This window comes from Neomonachus schauinslandi, chromosome X, assembly GCF_002201575.2.
Source record: "Neomonachus schauinslandi chromosome X, ASM220157v2, whole genome shotgun sequence".
NCBI lineage: Eukaryota > Metazoa > Chordata > Mammalia > Carnivora > Phocidae > Neomonachus > Neomonachus schauinslandi.
Window position 1 is genome coordinate 116,283,972 of NC_058419.1, and position 13,720 is coordinate 116,297,691.

Below are 13,720 nucleotides of genomic sequence, written 5' to 3' on the forward strand. Positions count from 1 at the left end.
CTCAAGAAAGAGCAGCCGTGAGGTACAACGTAGGACACGCATTGAGTTACAAAGTCCAGCACTTACCGTTAATTTAATAAAACTTTTTCTTTTAAGACCCAAATTGTGGCTTCAGGTTAATTAACATGAAATCCGATTTTGGATTTCTACATCTTGAAGTACGCATTTCTTCTTTTGACATATGGCTGTCAGGCACCAGCTGTGTGTGTTCGCACGTGCGCGCAGTCCAGTTAGAAAACGTGAACGAGAAGTCACGTAGACATTTGTTCTCATAGATCCTTTAAGGAATGGAGAGGGTTCTGGAATCTCGATTGAAAAACTGCTGTTAGACATGGTCTATTCACACAGTGGAATACTATTCAGCAATAAAGTGGAATGAGATGTTGATACATATTACAACATGGATGAATCTCAAAAACATTATGCTGAGTAAAAGAAGCCAGACGTAAGAGACCAACTATTGTCTGATTCCATTTATATTACATTTCCAGAATTAGCAAATGCACAGAGACAGAACATGGATTCCTGTTTGTCAGAGGCTGGAGGAAAGGGAGAGTGGGCGGTGACTGCTAACGGGTACAAGGGATCCTTTCTGGAGCGATGGGAAGGTTTTAAAGTTACACTGTGGTGATGGTTACACAACTCAGAGCCATCGAACTGCACGCTTAACACAGGGGAATTGTATAGGTAAACTGTATCTCACGCTGTTCTTAAAAATCTGCCCCCCCCCCCCCAGCACTCTTAGATGCGCACAGTTCTTGGGGGAGGGGGAGGTATTTGATACCGGGACAGGAAGGCCTCAAAGTTACCAGAAACTGCTTGAAAGAGAATGGTGTTTGTTTTAAGAATGTGTTGGAAGACACCAAGCCGGTTGGAAGTGGAGAAAAAACCTGAGTGTCTTTCCTGGTGGGAAAGAGTAAACATCAGTATCTTCTCGGGGCGCAAACCCCCTGTTGGTTGCTACTTGTTGAGCACTTGCTGTAAGAGTGTCCCAGTGTCGCTCCCGGGCTCCTGACCCGACAGCCACACACCGGAATACGGGCCATCTAAGAGGCAGTGACAGCTGAGAGGAAAAATACAGGCTTCGTTTTTTTCCTCCCCCGAAACTTTTGGGGGCTAAATTCGTTTCAGAATTCAGAAGAGTTCGGGTTTTGGGAAAGTAACGTGGGGCACACCCCGTGTGCCTCCCGATAGCGCCAGGCAGGCCTGGGCGCTCCCCGCAGATCCCACTCCTTCTGGGGAGAGCCCAGGCCTGGCAAACGGAGCCCGGAAACAGCGTCTTGTGCATTCGGGTCAGGTTTGGGCACCAAGTAAGCTCCGGTCAGTACCGGTTTTGTTCCCAGATGAGCTAGACAAAACCCCCAAATCCCACGTTTTCAGAGTTTTGGGGATTCTGGAATGGTATGAGGAGAAATGTAGTAACCCCACTGCTGGTGAGACTTCATGTGAGCAAGCAGGGTCTTGTCTGAGGGGGGAGAAAACAAAAGCATGCAACCTGCTTTCCAGAATCCTCTTCAAACATCCGCCAATGGCCTTTACGCGCACATAGTTTGCCCTTCCTGCGTGTACTGACTGCAGGCGTGGGAACACACGCGCCTCTGGGGCACACACGATGGGGACATTTGGGGCTGGAGCCAGGGGACCAAACCCAGCCCTGTGAGCTCCTTCCCAGTTGCTTGGAGATTTTGTTGGCTCTTAAATCAACGCAGTTGCCATTCTGTACTTAGATCCCAAACCAGATGGTGTGAGGGAAAAAAAAGAGAATTCCAATTGGCTCGGGGGGGTTTGCCCCCCCCCCCCCCCCCACTCCCCCCAGAGTTCTCAGTTTCTTTCCGGGGAGGGGGGGAAGGGCGGTGGGAAGAGGTTTCGAGAGAGGCCGAGCAGATCTTTGCCGAAGGAAAATGCCTCTCCCACCTATGCGGCCGTGACAGCAGTGACCACCCCCCGCCCCTGCTCCCCCAACTTGCAGGGAATCCGAGGCTGGTGGCCTCGGCCTGAGATGGTGGCGGAGGAAGGAATTGTTGGTGCTGCACCTGCCCTCGTCGGAATGTCGTGCTTAAGGTGGGGGCACTGCTCGAGGTTGCTGTATGTCGCGTGGCGCAGGCCTCCCGAGTGGAGTCCACGGGAGGCTGGGCCCTCCGCACCAAGGGTGATCTCTGGACCAGCAGAATTGGCCTCACCTGGAAGCTTGTGACAAATGCAGAGTCTCAGGCCCCAACCCAAACCTGCTGACTCACAGTTTGCGTCTCAACGAGATTTCCAGATGGGTCCAACGCACAATAAGTTGAGAACCACTGACTTAGAGGGAGGCCCGAGAGTAAGAAGGGAGGACTGGAAAGGACTTGAAGAAGCAATTTTTATCCTCCAGAGATCTAGAAGTCTCTTCTCTTTGGAAAAGGCTGAGGATTGCTCCAGGGATTCACTCTCCCCCCACCCCCCCCCCCCCACCCCGCTGTCTGGGGAGAGGCCTATGCGAGAGTTATCCTTCACTGAGGCACTGAGTCCTGGTTAGTTTGAAGGACAGTGACCTTGGAGTCTCTCTTTGGCTCGTCAGAGCCCGTGCCTCCTCTGGTTCCTTTGTTTAAAATCTTCATGAAGGATAGTGGGGGAGGGGCAGCGCAAGGGAGAAAGGTTTGTTTCCTTGTGGCAAAGAGAGGGTGAGGAGAACGTTAGTGCAAGCTCGGGAGAAACTCTCAAACGTCCCTCGTCATGTTCTTTAATATAATCCAGTGACTTGCTGGATGCTGTGACTTAATCTAGGCTCTAAGCAGATGGACCAAGGATCGGACCCTTCACGCACCAGTCCATCCGTGGTTCAGCGTTCAGTGTGATAGCTCAGAAGCCCCAAAACCATCCCCTTTGCCAATCACCAGTCCCCTCTCTGCCCATCTGCCAAATCCGAACTGTTCCGATGCTTGCTTTGAGATGGCCGTAGATCGTTCCAGAAATCCAAAGAGCGCACCGGCTCACACATAGACTACCCTGGATGGTGTGGGGCAACACATGTGTGGGTTGAGCTGAGAGTCGAGAGCAGGAAGCCCGTGTGTTCACTGCTGTGATCAGGTCGCGACCGGGTTCTGGGTGGCTGCCCTGGTGTGACCCGGGAAGGCGAGCCCCCTCACATCTCCAGCTTGTACCCCTCACGTGTTTTGGCTTAAACCAGGCTTCACGGTGGACACGGTGCCAGCGAATCACGGCCCAGGTTCACGTGGTAACGTTTCTGAAGGTTTTTGGGTTGTTGTTGTTGTTGTTGTTTGAGTTCTTTGCAGTTCGTTTTCTGCCATGGATCAGTCATTTCATTTTCAAATCACCTGCAGTCTTCACAAAGCATGCGCCATAGACAGCAGTTCACGATTTTATAGCTCATTTGCCAGACTATTATTCTGTCAGCCAAATATATATAATTTCTTGTTTATGAATGTTCATTTTTTATCAGCCACTTTGCTAGCATGTGATTAGCGCTTGATTATGTAAGAGCGGCTGCCATACTCAGAACTCCCTTTGCCTTTTGGTCTCGTGGCTGATCCTCTCAGCGCAGAGTAGGCAAACAGAGGAAGCAGAGGTGAAAAGCACATCGATCAGTATTGACGACCTGGAGTTTTCTATCAGACACAACATCTGGTTTTAGGGACACCAACTTGGATTATCCAAAGCAGCGATTCTCAGTCTTTTAGAAATAGTGACATCTGGTCTTCTCTTCCGTTATGATACCCCTTGTGTGCTGTGTTTTCTCTTAGAGTTAATTGAAATGAATTGTGTTTCGAGACCTTTTGCCACCCTTAAGAGCTAACTGGAGACACTGTGAAGTAGGAGGCTCGAGTCTGCCCACCTCCCCAGGCTGTGTCCTTTCGGGCATCCCTCCTGTTCACTCACAAATAAGCCACACACACCCACGTGTTTCCATGTCTGTCAAAAGCTTATATAAAATGGCTTTTGTGCTAAGCAGAAAGCTCTATGTGTCGGAGAGTCATTTAGGTGGGATGAGGCTTTCTCTGAAGATTGTCATGCTTGCATTTTATCTGGAAACTTCTGGGGACAGTGCTTCCCCCCAAGGAATAACTCTAGTGGTAAAACGTCAGGCTGGGGCAAGTAATGGGATCTGAATGAGCCTTTCTATGCTCCTAAAACAACCCTGTTTACGTTCATGTACTCTTTCCCAGTGGTAATAAACGGAGGTTATGGACATTCCTGGGAGGACTTGACTTAGCCCAAGCTGGTGATGCCACCCACCGCATTTTTTTGTAAATAAAATGTTATCAGAACCCGCCCCGCCCGTTCGTTCACATACAGCTCGTCAGTGGCAGCTTTCCTGCCACAACAAAGAATCGAATGGTTGCAACCACATGCCCTGCAAAGCCAGAAATATTTGCTATCTGGCCCTTTACAGGGGAGGAAAAGCCTGCCAACCCTTGACTTGAAGTACTTGCGTTCTTAGCCCACGTCGCAAATTTAATCTACTTACGGAAGGCAACACCCAAAGGCTTTGCTAGTCACTCACTTTCCTGAGATCATCATCCAAGATCCCCCCCCTTTCTTCTCTCCAGGTTCCAGAATCCTTGCTCCCCGAGGGGACCCACTGTTCACAGGCTTTAGGCTAAAGCCTGACAGCCCTTCTTCAGAGAGTACCTTGGCTCTTTCTGGAAGCTCAGCCCCTCTGGTCGCTTCCAGGTCCTTCTCTGAGTGTCCCCATGATAGAGCAAGTCCTGTGAAATGCTATCAGAGGGCTGTTTTCATCAGCTGTGCCCTCTGGTGTACTTCAAGTTTTCTGTTCTGTGACCTGTAAAGACCGTTTCTATTTTATTAAGTGTAATGTTGGGGGTCATATTTTTTTTTAAAAAAGCTTTATTTGAGAGAGCGAGCAAAAGCATGTGTGGGGCACAGGGGGAGAGAGAGAGTGTTAGGCGCTTGACTCAGTGCTGAGTACGGAGCCTGAGCGGGGCTCGATCTCACGACCCCGAGATCACGATCAGAGCCGAAACCGAGAGTCGTCTGCACAGCTGACCGCACCCCCAAGCGGTGCAGGGACCTTTGGGAGCACCTCAGAAGGCTGACTGCTACAAGCTGTGTAAACGTTTCAGGGTGCAAGTGCGTCCTTCACCCCCGCCAGAGCATGGTCTTCTCTCCTTGATGACAATGGCCCCGGCTCACTCTCCTGTCACCCAGCGGAGGAGCCTGTGAGTTCAGCCCCAGGATATGTACCCCCAGCCCACCCCACCCAGGTGGGGGGTGGCTCCTGCCTTTTGCTGCCAATCCTTCGTTCCCCGGAGGGATTCACAACCTCTTAAAATTACTAGTGTCTTTTGTAAACATCAAACTTAAGAAATGGGTCTTTTTTTTTTTTTTTTTTTAACTTTTTTGAAGGTATAATTGACATGCATAAGGTGCATATATTTAAAGTGGCCTGTCTGATAAGTTTGACATACGAATGTGCCCGTGAAACCAGCACAAGCCAGATGGTGACCTGGCCATCGATCCGCAAGTGTCCCGGGTCCCTTCGTCAGCCCTCCCTCTCCCCTGCCCTCTCCAAGCAACCGCGGATGCGCTGTCTCCTGGGATTAGTTGCCATTTTCTGGAATGGCTCTTCTGATGATTCGTTCACAGAAATTCCTTCACCGTTTCTCACCCAGCCATTCCTATAAAATGTGGTGTGACCTGGACTGTGTTAAGTAATAAAAATCCAACTGAATAAATTGTAAAGATTCAGTTGGTTTTGTTAAATGATTGATGAATCCACCCGCATCCCATCTGGCAGGTAGAGGGGGCTCTGAATATTTGTTCAAAACAGAAGGTTTTCGGAGAAGGAGGGTGAGGCGAGAAAGTTTTAGCAGAGAGAAAGGATTGTTCCAGGCAGGGCCCCTCTTCCCTTTGGGGGAAAAGCAAGGGGTCTTATCATGCAGATGACCTCATCTTTCTTCAGGGGATGGAGAAGACCCCTGTGGGCAGACTCCTTGGTGCTGGCTGGTTGAAAAAATTCCTGACTGACTGGTTAGGACTGCATTTCTGGGAGAGGTTGACACAGCAGATAGATTAGGCGTTAAGCTCCTGGTCTGGGGACTTGGCCTAAGTGACGCCATTTTGGGCCTGCGGTTTTCTTATTAACGGCTGCTTAATGGCTCCAACCCTTGTCTGATTTTCCTGCCTCTGTGGGACACGCCCTGGGCCCTTTGACTAAAACTCTGAAAGGCCCGTTCTGCTCACACCCACTGCAGTCCTGCCTACACAGCCGGGCCAGGTGGATTTCTTACAAGCACCCCTCGGGCCACGTCACTCGCCCGCTCACAAACCTGCCTCTGTGGCCCCACTGCCTGCCAAGGGAAGCACACAAGCTTTCGGGCTGGGTGGGAAGCCTCCCGCAGGAGGGCGCCCCCGCCTTCCCAGCTTCTCCCCCCGACACTGCCCCGGTGTCTCCATAAACTCGGCCACGTCCTGAACTCTCCCATACGCCCCTCGCCCCGTTGGGCCTGCTCTCCTCCCTACACGCTTGTCCGTCTGTCCGTCTGTCCTAACTGCCAGGGTAGGGACATCTGTCCCTACCTCACTCGCCATGTCCCTGAGTCTAGTCCCTTCTCTGTTGTGCTTAAATGATTTCTTGTGTGCTTACGTCCCTCACCCCACTCCCAAGCGGGGCCCCCTGTGGGACCCCCCCCCCCCCGGCACGGTGCCTTACACACAGCAGATGGTCAAGGAGGTTGAGTGCTGCTAAAGCTTAATATTGCACGGAGTTCTCAAGGTTCCTGAATACCCTGCCGATCTCCATGCTTTTAAAATCCGTCGTCTGAACTTAGAGCTAGCTTCGCCTACTCTCTGTCAGCCTCCCCGACTCACCACTCCCCCGCTTGACCAGGCAAAGAGCGCACACGATGACCTTTAGGAAAACCAGAGTCAGTGCCCGCAAAAGGCAAAGACACCAGCAAGTGTGTTTCTTGAATTTGTTCATTCTTAATTTGTGAATATAGCATTACTTTGATGATAATCTTGTACTGCTCATGCCATATTGCAAATGTTAGAGGCTAATCTATTTTTAAGATTTTCACAACGTGCCGCAAATATGAAAATTTCTTATTTAATAAATTTTAGGACAAGAATTTAAAAGGATCTGTTGAAAAGCCATTCCCTTCGCATTGTTAAAAATAGTTTCAGCATTCTTAGCGTTATACCGTTGAACTTTTAGGTCAGTGACTCTAAAGAAGGTCGAGAGAGAATGGAGAAGCAAACTGTCGTTCAAGTGATTTCTCATTTAGCGCCTTATCGGGAACTCCCCCATCCATTGGGTGTTAGGTCCCCCACACACTCTTAAAAATAACTGAAGACTCCAAAAAGCTTTTGCTGCTGTGGGTTGTATCTGTAAATATTTTCTACATTAGCAATTATAACAAATTTATTATTAAATAATGCAGTTATTTAAAATTACAATAACAAATCCATTACATGTTAACGTTGTGTTTAGGAAAGGTAACTACTTTTCTTTTTTTTTTTACAGATTTTATTTATTTGACAGAGAGACACAGCGAGAGAGGGAACACAAGCAGGGGAAGTGGGAGAGGGAGAAGCAGGCTTCCCGTGGAGCAGGGAGCCCGATGCGGGGCTCGATCCCAGGACCCTGGGATCATGACCTGAGCTGAAGGCAGACGCTTAAGGACTGAGCCACCCAGGCGCCCCAAGATAACTACTTTTCAAAACAAAATAAAACTTCAGTGAGAAGAATAGTACTGTTTTAGATTTTTGTAAATGCCCTTGATACCTGACTCACTATTAGACAGCTGGGTTCTCTATCTGCCTCTCCATTCATCCACAGGCATCTTGGATAACTAGTTTTGGTTGAGGTGCGTGATAAAAACTTGGTCTCTCACAGATATGTAGTAGGAGAACAGAGGAATGGTTTAATGACCTTTCCATATATTTGTGGAACTCCTGCTTGATAATACATCAAAATTCAACAAGTGGTGGTTTCCTCAAGATTATTTGTAACGTAGACTCTGAAGCCGTACCCATGACCTTTTTTGGACTCTGTTCCGTTCACATCTGTTGCTTTCTGTTGCACTTTGATTGGTTCTGTATGCAAGAATGATTTTGCAACTTTACACATCGGTCATGTGGAAAATATTGGTTCTCTGAGTCGTGCAGATCTTCCAAATACTGACATGTTTCATTATAGCTTATCAAAAAAGTCCCACTTGTTAATATTGCCACCAATTTCATCCAAAAGTCTTTTAAGTGTTGGGAAGCTGGCACTTCCACTGTGGCAGGTAAAAGTTTTCCAAAATCGATGCGCAACCAATACCGTCAATGGTTTTCCAGCTCCCTTGGATCATTTTTGAGAAAACTTCTGCCAGCCACCCAAGTCTTACTGGCTATAGTTCGTCACTAATTGAAGAAAAAGGGAAAAAAATGATGTTCCAAAACAAACAAATAAAAGGCGCTAGTTCAGCTCGCGACTCAATCACACTAGAACTTTCCGTTAGGACAGCCATCGCACTTGGGTGTGCAGCAGATGTGCTTTCTGCCTCCCTCCAGTTTCATCACATACTGTTCGAAAGGTGTATACTTCGGGGGGTTGAGATTTGATAAAATTACTCTTTTTTTTTTTTTTTTTTAACTGAGTCAAGGACCTTTTAAAGTAAAACTATTTTTAAATCTATTTTTAAGATTTATTTAGAGAGAGAGTGCGAGCGGGGAGAGGGGTAGAGGGAGAGAGAATCTCAGACTCCCTGCTGAGTGTGGAGCCCGCCGTGGGGCTCGATCTCACAATTCTGAGATCATGACCTGAAATCAAGCTGGAAGCTCAACCTGCCGAGCCACCCCGGTGCCCTCCCACCTCTTTGTTCCCCCCGTGAGTGCGGAGTACACTTGCCTGCAGCGGCCTGATCCGTGCTACTCTGGAGCCAGGTTTACTGTGCAAACGTCAGCACGGTAGGAACAGTAACGTCATAGGGACACATGGTGGCTCAGTCAGTTAAGCATCTGACTTTTGATTTCAGCTCAGGTCGTGATCTCAGAGTTGTGAGATCGAGCCCCGTGTCAGGCTCTGTGCTCAGTGCGGAGTCCGCTTGGGATTCTCTCTCTCGCTCTCCCTCTGCCCCTCCTCCCTGCCCTGTCTCTCTAAAAAAAATAAATAAATGAATGAATCTTGGAAAAAACCCCAGTAATATCTTAGTGGAATTTATAAAAAGAGTTTTAACCTCGCAGACCTCCTGGAAGAGTCCCCGGTCTCCTGGGACTACCCAGGCCATGGCCCTCGGCCCGTTTCCCTCTTCTGCCCCGCTTCCCTCTTCTGCCCCACAGGGCCGGCAGGATAGAACGACCTGGGGGTGGGCGAGAAACTGCAGAAGCACTTCTCTCCCCACACCTGCCTAAACAGAACCTGCATTTTAACGAGATCCCCAGGGAATTTCTAGGCACACTGAAGTTTGAGAAGCGCTGCTGTTTACCAGGGCTCTGCAAACTTTTCCTGTAAGGGGCCAGATGGCAAATATTGGTGGCAACTACTGAGCTCTGCCTTTGCAGCTTGAAAATAGCCACACACAGTACAGAAACTAATGAGCGTGGCTGTGTTCCAATCAAACTTTATTTATGGACACAGAGAGTAGAATCTCATGCACTCACATCATGCAAGAATGAAGTAATGTGAAAGAATATTCTTCTTTGACATTAAAAACCCTTTAGAAATGTAGAAAAGCATTATGAGTTCACAGGCCATAGGAAGAGCGGAGCATGGCCCACGGGCCACAGTTTGCTGCCCCCTTCTGTGTAACGATTGTTCTCCAACTTGGATGCTCATTGTCTTTGGTCCTTAAAAAAGGCAGAACCTCTAATTCCCAAGTCCCAGCCCCCGAAATTCTGATTTAATGGATCTGTGGTGAAATCTGGGTATCAGGGCTTGAAAATGCTCTTCAGATAATTCTAATGTGCAGCAGAATTGGAGAACTTCTGTGCTATAATGTTTTTAAAACAAAGTAAAGTTTAAGGTTTGTTTTTTAATTGTAGAATGTGACGTAGACCAGGACTGCCCTTGCAACCTTAGGGCGGGCGTTCTCACAATTGGCCCCCTTGACGTTTTGTGCCCTGGCCTCCCTCGTGTGGCTGTGCGCACGCGCGCGGTCGGGGGGTGGGGGTGGCGCGGTTCCCTGTAGGGTGTCCGGCACCATCCCTGGCTTCTACCTACAACACGACAGTAGCGTAGTCCCAGCTGTGATGACTAAAAGTGTCTTCACTCGCTGCCATCAGCCCCCCCGGGGGCAGAAGCATCCCTATTTGAAAACCACTGATGGAAACCACGTATCCTTTTTGGCTTACGCTCTCTGGGGTTTTCCACCTCGGTACCACTGATCACTGTGCGGCCTCGCTCCCGAGAGCCGGCAGCAGCCCCTCCCGATGTTGTAACAACCGAAAATCCCTCCAGACATTGCCGAATGGCCCCTGGGCGGCACAGTCACCCCCCAGGGTGAACCGCTGCTCAGTGTCCTTCAGAATCTGGGAGGCCTCGGTTGGCTGACATTCACTTTTGTTTCTTTTAAGTGGGATTCTGTCTGCCTCTGTTTTCCTGGCATCTGTTGTTTCAAAGTTGCAAACCTCGGTTACTTCATTCCTTCTTAATTTTTTGGCTCATTGGAAATCAGTAAAGTAGCAAGGAAGGCTGTGTTTGGGGGGGGGGTAGGTGTGTGTGTGTGTGTACGCGCGCTGAGCCAGAGTTCCTGCGTGTGCTTCTCTCTCTCTCTCTCTTTCCCTGGGGAAGAATCTGAGCCCTTGTTCCTGCCGTCCCTCCTCCTGAGCCAGCATTAAATCTGCAGCCAGGATCACAGACAACTCGGGGCAAATCACTGGGCTGTTATGAACTCAGCCATGGCAACGGCCATCCGCAAGCCCGAGGACAAAATGTGTTTTATTCTGTTGTTCTGCACAGAAGGTTCTAGAGATGCTGGAGACAAAATGGCCATTGAGAGTTAGAGGCATTGATGCGTATTTCTTCTCCTTACTATGTGGTTTATATTTAAACTGTCTTAGGCTAATGCACACTGGAGTTTTTGTGTGAATCAAAATCTAAAAATCTCTTTAGCCAGAGACTGGCTAAGTGAAGCCCTAAGACATTCTTATTCTTAACCTCACAGAGGTTTTTGGGGTTTGGTGAGAGGTACTGACAATTACTCGTAAAATGTACTGGAAATCCTAGCGTTGATTTTTTTTTTCTCCTTCTCTGTTGACATGAGTAGATCACAGTCGTCAAGACCTGCTTTCTGTGCCTTTTCAGCTTCATGTTACTCAGCGTCATTGCTGCTGTGACCCTTGGGAACACTCAGTCTGTGGGTTTCCGGAGTGCCCAGGAAAAGCACTGAGGTCCCTTAGCGAGCATCAGCTTTTACCCGTGGGCTGCTCGGCGGACCCTTGGCACCACCTCCACATTTGAAAACACCAGCGCCGCCTGCGACGCTTCATACTGGGGACAACCCCAGTCCCAGATGCAGTCCCTTTGTCGAGGCGCCCTTTGCGGCACGGGGGAGGGGACCGTGAGGTGGGCTTTCTCAGGCCCCACGCCGGTGCGCCGCGTGAGCCTCTGCCGGACTTCTGAGGTGAGCGGTACTCGCTTGGCCCAGAGAAAGCAGCCCAGTTGCACTCTTTTCGGGACAGCTGAACAACTTGGAACCTTTTGTTCTTCTTCACTGCAGACCCTGGGACTTGCCATGCATTTGACTGGCAAGTGGCTAGAGTGTTCGGCCAAGCCCAGTGGGCTGCCTCTTAGGGAGAAAACCCCAAACACGGGGTGAGCACAAAAGCGGGCCCTTCAGATGGAGTCAGGGCGCACCCCCCCACCCCAGGACCGGGAAGATGGCAGATGGGACTGTTGACTAGAAATGGGCTTCTCAAGCTCTGTTGCGCACACATCACCTAGGGGCTTGTGAAAATGCCGACTTTGATTCCGCTGATCCGGGGCGGGGCCCAGGAGTCTGCATTTCTCCCCCGCTCCCTGATGGAGTTGCTGTTGCTCGTCCAAGGACCATGCTTTGCGAAGCAAAGGGTCTAAGTTGAAAAAACTGACAAATGGTCCACTCGTGTCTTTTCTTGGTCCCTGAACGTTCTTGCTGCTGTCCAACTTTAACTCTTCGGAGCTACAGAGCCAGGAAGCCAGTTGCCCACTGGAAAGCTTCCCTTGAGATGACATGCGGTCTCCTCAAACTCAACGTATCTAAAACTGAACTCGTCATCTTTGTTCTCCAAGCCTAGCCCTCTTCCGCTCAACCCTAGCTCAAGGAACAGCACAACACCCATCCAGTTACACATGCCAGACATTTAGGAGTCCTCCTTGGTACTCACCCATCCATCCCCAGCCTCACCAGCAAATCCAGACCAAGTTGCGCCCATGTGACATCTTAAACATCTCTCAGACCCATCCATTTCTTTGGCTTCCGCTGCCTTTGCCCGGGTCCAGGCTCCTGTCATCTTTCACCTGAATGATTACACTGGGCTCTTAGTCCTCGCCACATCCACTCCGTTCCTGTCACAGCCGCCAGACCGCTCTTGTACAACCCCAGTCTGTTCCCTGTGGACAAAAATGCTCCGTGGCGTCACCTGCTTCTGAGGATAAAGTCCAGAATCCTTAACTCAGCCTCGAAAGCCCTCAGTGGTCCAGCTTCCAGTAGACCCCTCGTGCCTGCCTTGTCCCGCCCTCCCTCTGCTCTGTGTTCTGGCTTCTTTCATGCCTGGGAAAGCACCCTGCTCTTTTCCACCACAGAACTTCCGTTCGTGCTCTTCCTCCTTCCTGGAACCCCTCCCTCACCCATCCTTCTCTCCCTTTACCAAATGAATTCAAATCCATCCTTCATGTTTAAGTTCTGGAAGCTGCCCCTGCACCCCACCGCAAGCCTCCATAAATCTCCATTGTTTGCTCTTCTAGCACCTGGGAAGTAAAGCCATTTGGTTAATGTCCCTTTCCCCCCATAGACTAAACTCCGTTAGACTGGGTATCGTGCCTCCCTTAGCCCACCACGGAGTCCCCAGCACCCAGCCCGGTGCCTGGGACCTGGGAGACACTTGGCGAGCACTGAACATGCACTAATGGAATGAAGTAGAATGAAAGAATGGACAGCCATTCCCTCCCTCCCCATGCTGTCATCCACACCCGTGTCTGGGACTCCGCTCGGCCGACAGTCTCGGTGAGAGCAGGCCTTCCAGAGACCCCAGTCCCGGAGATGATGATGGGGACGGGGTTATGGGGAGGAGTTTCTCTTGCCTGAGCGGGTACCGAGCTGGGCCTTCACGTGGACCCGTGCTCACTGCTGCCGTGCAACGCGCTTTGGGTCATCTGAGGGGGATTCTTTGGTTCTGGTGAGCGTTCATTTTAGTAACTGCCTCGGAAGCCACGGACCGTTCCTCATGGCCGGACGTCTAATATCTTAAAGACCATTGTTTCCTACTGTTGTCCAGTTTTTCGGGTGTTTCAGGCAGGAGAACAAATCAGGTCCCCGTTATTCCGTCTTGGCCACAAGCCAGGAATCCCTTTGTGGTTAGGTTTTTATTGTGCTGGAGTTTGGCCGGTCATCAAAGAAAACAGCTAGAGCTGACAGAGTAAAGAGCTGGTGTGATTCTTTCGGGTCGGGGTGCTCCAGTTTGAGCCTCCATGAGGAGCTCCCCCCCCAGAGGCTTGCTCAGCACAGATTACTGGGTCCGCCCCCCGAGTTTCTGAAGCAGTTGCTCGGCGGGGGGGGGGGGGGGGGGGGGGGGGGGGGGG

At 50.1% G+C, this 13,720-nt stretch overlaps 1 protein-coding gene across 1 annotated transcript in view; it reads left to right on the forward strand.

Moving 5' to 3' along the window:
• The window catches only part of GPM6B (glycoprotein M6B), a 28,984-nt gene that overhangs the window by 9,228 nt on the left and 6,036 nt on the right, over positions 1–13,720 (forward strand). The window lies entirely within an intron of this gene.